The sequence below is a fragment of the Callithrix jacchus genome, chromosome 18 (assembly GCF_049354715.1).
Source record: "Callithrix jacchus isolate 240 chromosome 18, calJac240_pri, whole genome shotgun sequence".
Classification (NCBI taxonomy): Eukaryota; Metazoa; Chordata; class Mammalia; order Primates; family Cebidae; genus Callithrix; species Callithrix jacchus.
In genome coordinates, this window is record NC_133519.1 from 33,286,746 (window position 1) to 33,292,407 (window position 5,662).

Consider the following 5,662-nt stretch of genomic DNA (forward strand, 5'->3'; position numbering starts at 1 on the left):
GAGGGCTCTCGCCCTACCTTTACTATATACCGCGCCCCGGCGGCCGCGCGCCCCGCCCACTAGCGGCCCGGGAGGCCAATCGCCGGCGCGGGGGGCGGGGCCTCGGCCAGAGCGGGCGGGCACGGGGCTGTCACAAAGGAGCCGCCGCGGCTAGAGGGGCAGTCAGGAGCGCGGGGCGTGGGGGAGGCAGGGGAGGAGGGAGAGGCGGGGGCGGCAGCGAGGGACGCTGAAGCAGCCCCGTGCAGCCCTCTCCCCGCTCCCGGCTGGGCGCGAACCGCCCCTTCCGTAGCAGGGTGGTCTACACCTGGTTCGCCCGGAACCCGGAGGACTCCGGCCCGGCATTCCTGGCCCAGCCACCAACCCCCCCGCCCGCCCGCGCTCCCGGCCTCCCTGGGCTGTGGGTCCACCCCTCCTGGGCCCTGGCGGGGTGGGGGAAGGTCACTTTGGGACGCCGGACGGGCGAGGACTCTGCCCAGCTCCGCCCCGCCTCTCGCTCCTGCACCTGCCGCCCCCTTGCACTCCCCGCCACTGCGGTTGCAGTTCCGGCCCTTCCCTCTCCTTGCAGGCCGGCCCAGCCGGCAGCCCCGGTTCCTGACTGCCCGGCTGTGCTCCTTGTGGGCGGCCTGAACCACCTCGAGCTGGACAATGGCCAAACCCACCCAGGGCGGTAGCACAGAGCCAGGGCTCGGGAGGGGTATCCCTTCGTGAGCCGTCCGATCGAAACCGGTTGCAACTTTCGCCAGTCTAGACCCCAGGCGACAATGTCTGCACCTGACCCAGCCACCGAGGACTTTCTTTGATGCCAGGTCGGCAACGGGTATTCTCGTTGGCATGCTTTTATGCCCCCTTGGGTGTATCGATCCCTTTGTTCTGCTGTACAATTATTGGAGCCAAAGGACCTTTGGGAAAGCCTAGCTCACAGGACAAAATCTCACCCTTTATCCGCTGTTGCTGAAAAGCCAAACTCTTGGTTTCATCCCGTACCTATGAACCCCGGAGCAGCTTTTTATACATCCCTCTCAGGGCAGTGACACAGCAGAAAACGCCGGGACGCTTCTGCTTCCACTGCTGAGAAGCCCCATCCCCAGGGGCCACCATGGCCCATCTTGACGTCCCAGCCCCATATCAGAGAATTTCCCAATACCAGGTTGCTTGTCGGGCCATCCCTCTGTCTCCAAGGTCAACCTCGAAGGTTGAAAGACAAGCTAGAACTAATGAAGAATGAGCATTTTCCTACTAATCCTTCTCCAGGCTCGCCTGCAGGACCTGTGCAAACCTGAACATTCCTGAAATTCAGGGGAGAAGCAGCCACCTATCCACCCAGCTTCAGTGGGGGAGGCCTCAGGGCTCTGTCAAGGGCAACTGCGAGAGAGAACAGCTTATTGAGAAAGGAAGCCACCTCTTGCTTAGCCCCTGTAATGTTTATGTTGGAAAAGCCCCAGCTTGGTGGTATGAGAGCTGTAGGAAGAGGCTGCACCTGCAGATATGATGCCCTGGTCCCCTTCAGGCAGAAGTTACCTTATGGAGGAGTTTCCAGCAGGACAGGTTGCTGAGAAGGGTATGTGTTGTTGAGTGCCCACTACTGTAAGAGGAAGGAAAACCTGTGGGTAGAATCAGGAAAAAGAGATGAGTGGGGGAAGGGTAGTGTGGGAAGGGATGAGGTGGTTCGGAGAGTGCCCTTGCTTGTGCCCACCCCATTCCTATACCTCACCCTTAATTCCCAACCCCACTTCCAGAAGAAGCATGTGGTAAAACAAAGTATGTAAAGAGAGTCTCCAATGACCGATTTTCTTTTTTCCTAAAAAATGTCCCACCTTAAGTCTTCAGAGGTATAGCAAAACACCCAGTAGACTGATGAGCCGTCTGCACCTCCTGGTCTGTAGTCTTTGATTTACTGTCTTCCTCTGGAGAATATCTTCCCCTCTCAAATTTTAGGTCCCTAGCTCTACTCTCCCCACTTCCCTACATGGAAACTCTTCACAGGTACTGATAAAGTCCTGAGGGTCACATCTGCATAGCCAATGCAGCAGCTCCATCCTAAGCCAGCTTCCCCCAGGCTTCCTCAAATCTGGGATTGTTGCTGGAGAACATGATCTCAGCCTTATTGAAACCAGATTTCTCCCAGTAGCTCATCTCAGACTCCACTTGCCCAGCCACTCTAGACCATCTGGAATTGTACCACCCATCTAACCACTTCACCACACAGAGCAAGCTGGTAAAGAGCAAGACAGACCTGCATTCACATTCCCAGCTTCAGAACATGCTGGCTGGGTGACCTTGGGCAAGTCACTTGTTCTCTCCAGGGCTGTTCCCTCAGTTATAAAATTGAAGTGATACATAATTGCAAGGATAAAAGGGGAGATGTGGGAAAGTGTTAAGCGCAGTGCCTAGTGCATAGCAGGAGCTACTAAGTAGCTAGCTTAATTATAATCAGCAGTTTCCATTTGACCTTGGCTAACCTTGGGGCTGTTGCTATGAGTTTGTCACCTTCCCACTCTGATACCCACCCCCTAACAGGACTCTTGAGTTCCCATCAGCCCCTAGAAGGTCACCCTGACTTATTCCCCACCCCCTCTGCCACCTTTCCCCTTGCTTTCCAGTGAACTTCCTGCTCTGTGACCTCTTCCAACTCAAGTAATGAATAACTCAAGCACATCCTGTCCCTTTGGGCTGTGCTGATCTGGGCTTTTGTTCCAAGGCCCCTTCTGTGAAGGGTGTTGTAGCAGCAGGTTGAAAGCGGAACGTGTGTAGTTCTCCAAAGGGCAGGGTTCCCCTGGCAGGTGGAATGTGTGGCTGGGTGTGGAGGAGGGTGGGGACCATGGGGAACTAAGACAACTTTTCTGTCAATGCCTATGGAAATTTAGTGTTTCTCTGCAGAAAAGAAAAAGAAATTATTCAGTTCAGTTTAAAGGCTCAGGAGGAGGAGAACAATTTGTAATCCCCTTTTTTCAGTGCAGGCTGAGGAAGAGGGATGGTTCTGCCCAAGGTTAGTGCTCTGTGTGTGGGTGGATGAGGGGAAGCAGAGAGCAGGAATGGCAGGAGAGCAGTGAGGGACCTCCATCCCAGTAAGGATGACAAGTTCTAACTCAGGAAATGACTAGATGCTGTTGTGATTGAAGAAAAATCCATGCTGGGAGGCAGAGACAGGCTGGCAGGTAAAAGCAGGACAGGGCAGTTCTGTTTGTAGCAAGATGGCCAGTCAGAAGCTAGGCTGGGAGAAGAGGCAGGACAAATCAACCCCCAGCAGTAAGATTCTTCTGTTCAAGATCAGAGAAGCTAAAGTGAGGGCGCCTGCAAAAGAGATGGTGCAACTTGGCAGGCTGCATGAGGTGGAACCAGATTTGAAAAACAGACCTTCCTCTCTCTGCCCCTCCCCAAATACTGGCTCTCTGAATCTCTCTGCCAAACACAATGCAGACTGCTCTGCAGAGGGCTCTGCAGGGCTGAGCTGCCAATCCCACCTTCACACACGTGCTCACTCACAGTGGGGTTCTGTTCGGCCAGCCCTGGAGTATTTTAAGTACAGCGTGGAGGGGATGAGGGTATGTGTTGCATGGTGACTCATTCTGGCAGCAGAAACTATGCGCAGTGCAGAGAAAAATGGCTCAATGGCAGGCTCTGTTTGCAGTGGAATGCACAGCTCTGCACTGGACGACAAAGAGGGCTGGGAGAGGGCGAGCACTGGGAAATGCTGCCAAACTTGTCACCTTGGCCAGGACAGGCGTAGATACCTGGGTAGCACCTAACATGGGGCTGGGCTGAGGGCCTTACCTATCCATCTCGGAAGGATGCTGGATTGATTGCTCCAGGGCTTCATTCTGTGCTCCACAATGGCCTGGCATGTTTGACAGAAAACCAAATCGTTCTCCAAAATGGTTCTGGTTTCTAACAATAATTTAGCTCTGCTTCAGTTTAAACCCTGGATGACGACAAACCACTTTCATCTGAAGGCATTCTATTCTGGCAGGTTTCTATTTTACTGGTTCTGGAATTGAATCCTTGTCTTGTGTGAGGACATAGTATGGAAATAAAAAAAAAAACCACTTATTTTTTGGATAGGGATTTTGGTAAGTGGACTGTCCTGTCATCAGTGGGAATGGTAGCTCACCCACTCATCACCTTGGCTGCCAGGCCTTGACTAACAAACTCCCAGAAGTTGTTTTCTGCTATGCTGTTTCCTGTTTCCTAAGAGGAAGTCCAGAAAGCACCCCTGATATAGAGAGACATACTGGGATTTCTCTCCACCTGCCATTTCCTTTGCCAAATTATTAAACATGTGGATAATGGAAGTGACCAAGGCAGACACAGAAAAGAAGATGCATAGGGAAGTATTTTGTTTGGTCTGTTCTAGCAGGACTGCAGAGGTGTCTGGTCTCTGCAATAATCCGGACTTACTTGCATGATTAGTCGGTGGTAGGACTGAAGGCCGTGGATAAACTGTGCTAAAGTATGGTTAGAGCTTTCAGAATTAGCTTGCCTGCTTTTTTGTACCACCTGCCCTGGGCTGGGGGGGTAAATTGGTTGGATTTGGGTTTTTTCCTTGGAAAATTGTCTGGCACCAACCAACACATCCTCTAAGCTTTAAAAAATAAAGTTCCTTTCCAGAATTTTCCATCTGCTTAAAAGACAATGAGCAAACACCCTTCTAAGAGGCTATCTCAGTAAGAGGAGGTCCCACAACATCACTCCCCTGGCAGAGGCATGGTCTCACCAGCCCCAGAGACAAATGTAGATAAGAGAGGGTGTGAGATATTTCATGACTCTTCTCTTGCTGGACCACTTGGAGTCTTCTAGAGATAAAAAGGAATGTCTATTTTATGGTCTGCTTAATCTTCAGCTTCTTTCTGCAGCTTTCGCTGAGAGCCTAGAGGTAATGTTTAGTCACTGTAGATAAATCCATTGTGCATAACACTGGAGATACTGTCAGATATTCTCTATTCCAAACTCCCCTCTCCTGGTACAAGGGAGCTGGTCAGCTAGTCTCTCGTTGAACACCCCCAGAGGCTGTGTACTCCCTGTCTTGCAGCTCTCATTCCATTGTTGGGAAACTCTGGACTAAATTTTAGCTCCTTGTAACTTCTGTCCAATCCTAATTCTTGCCTTTAGAGGAACAAAATGCAAGCTCAGTGTATCGTCCACGTGGAAGCTCTACATATATTAGAAACATCCTTTGTCTCCCTAATTTTTACTTTTCCAAGTAAAAAAATCTCCTATTTCTTCAGTACTTGTATGAGAAACTTTCCAACCCTCTCATTATACTTGCTGCCTTCATCTGCATGATGTCTCATTTGCTCATGTCCTCTTTAAAACAGGTACCCCCGGTTCTGAGGAGATCAGAGTTCAGTGGAGCTGATGTTTATGTATGATCTGGACACTGTCATCTTGCCAACTGCTGTTATCACAAGGTTATGCCTGAATGGCTTTTTTGAGCCAACGCCTCTCTCAGTGACATCAGGTAAGTGTTTTAGAAAAATCTCTTGTCCTTGCAAAAAACAGAGGTACTCCCTGCCTCAAAACCTAACACAAGTGATACGGATACCCATGAAGCAATAAGGGCAGGGGACCATTCATCCCTGATCTCCAGGGCAAGGTTGTATAAATACTGTCCTCACGAGGACTGTCCTGGGATGCTGCTGGGCCAGGGTCCGGAGATCTTGGTTCT

General features: G+C 51.3%; 1 long non-coding RNA gene across 1 annotated transcript; it reads right to left on the minus strand.

The window, feature by feature from the left end:
• Positions 1-1,406: 1,406 nt before the first annotated feature.
• LOC118149265 (uncharacterized) lies at positions 1,407-2,265 on the minus strand. The gene is made up of 2 exons (XR_004736665.3): positions 1,815-2,265; positions 1,407-1,601 (listed from the first exon to the last, which is right to left on the minus strand). It is a non-coding gene; the product is annotated as an uncharacterized LOC118149265 (long non-coding RNA).
• Between the last annotated feature and the right edge of the window lie 3,397 nt (positions 2,266-5,662).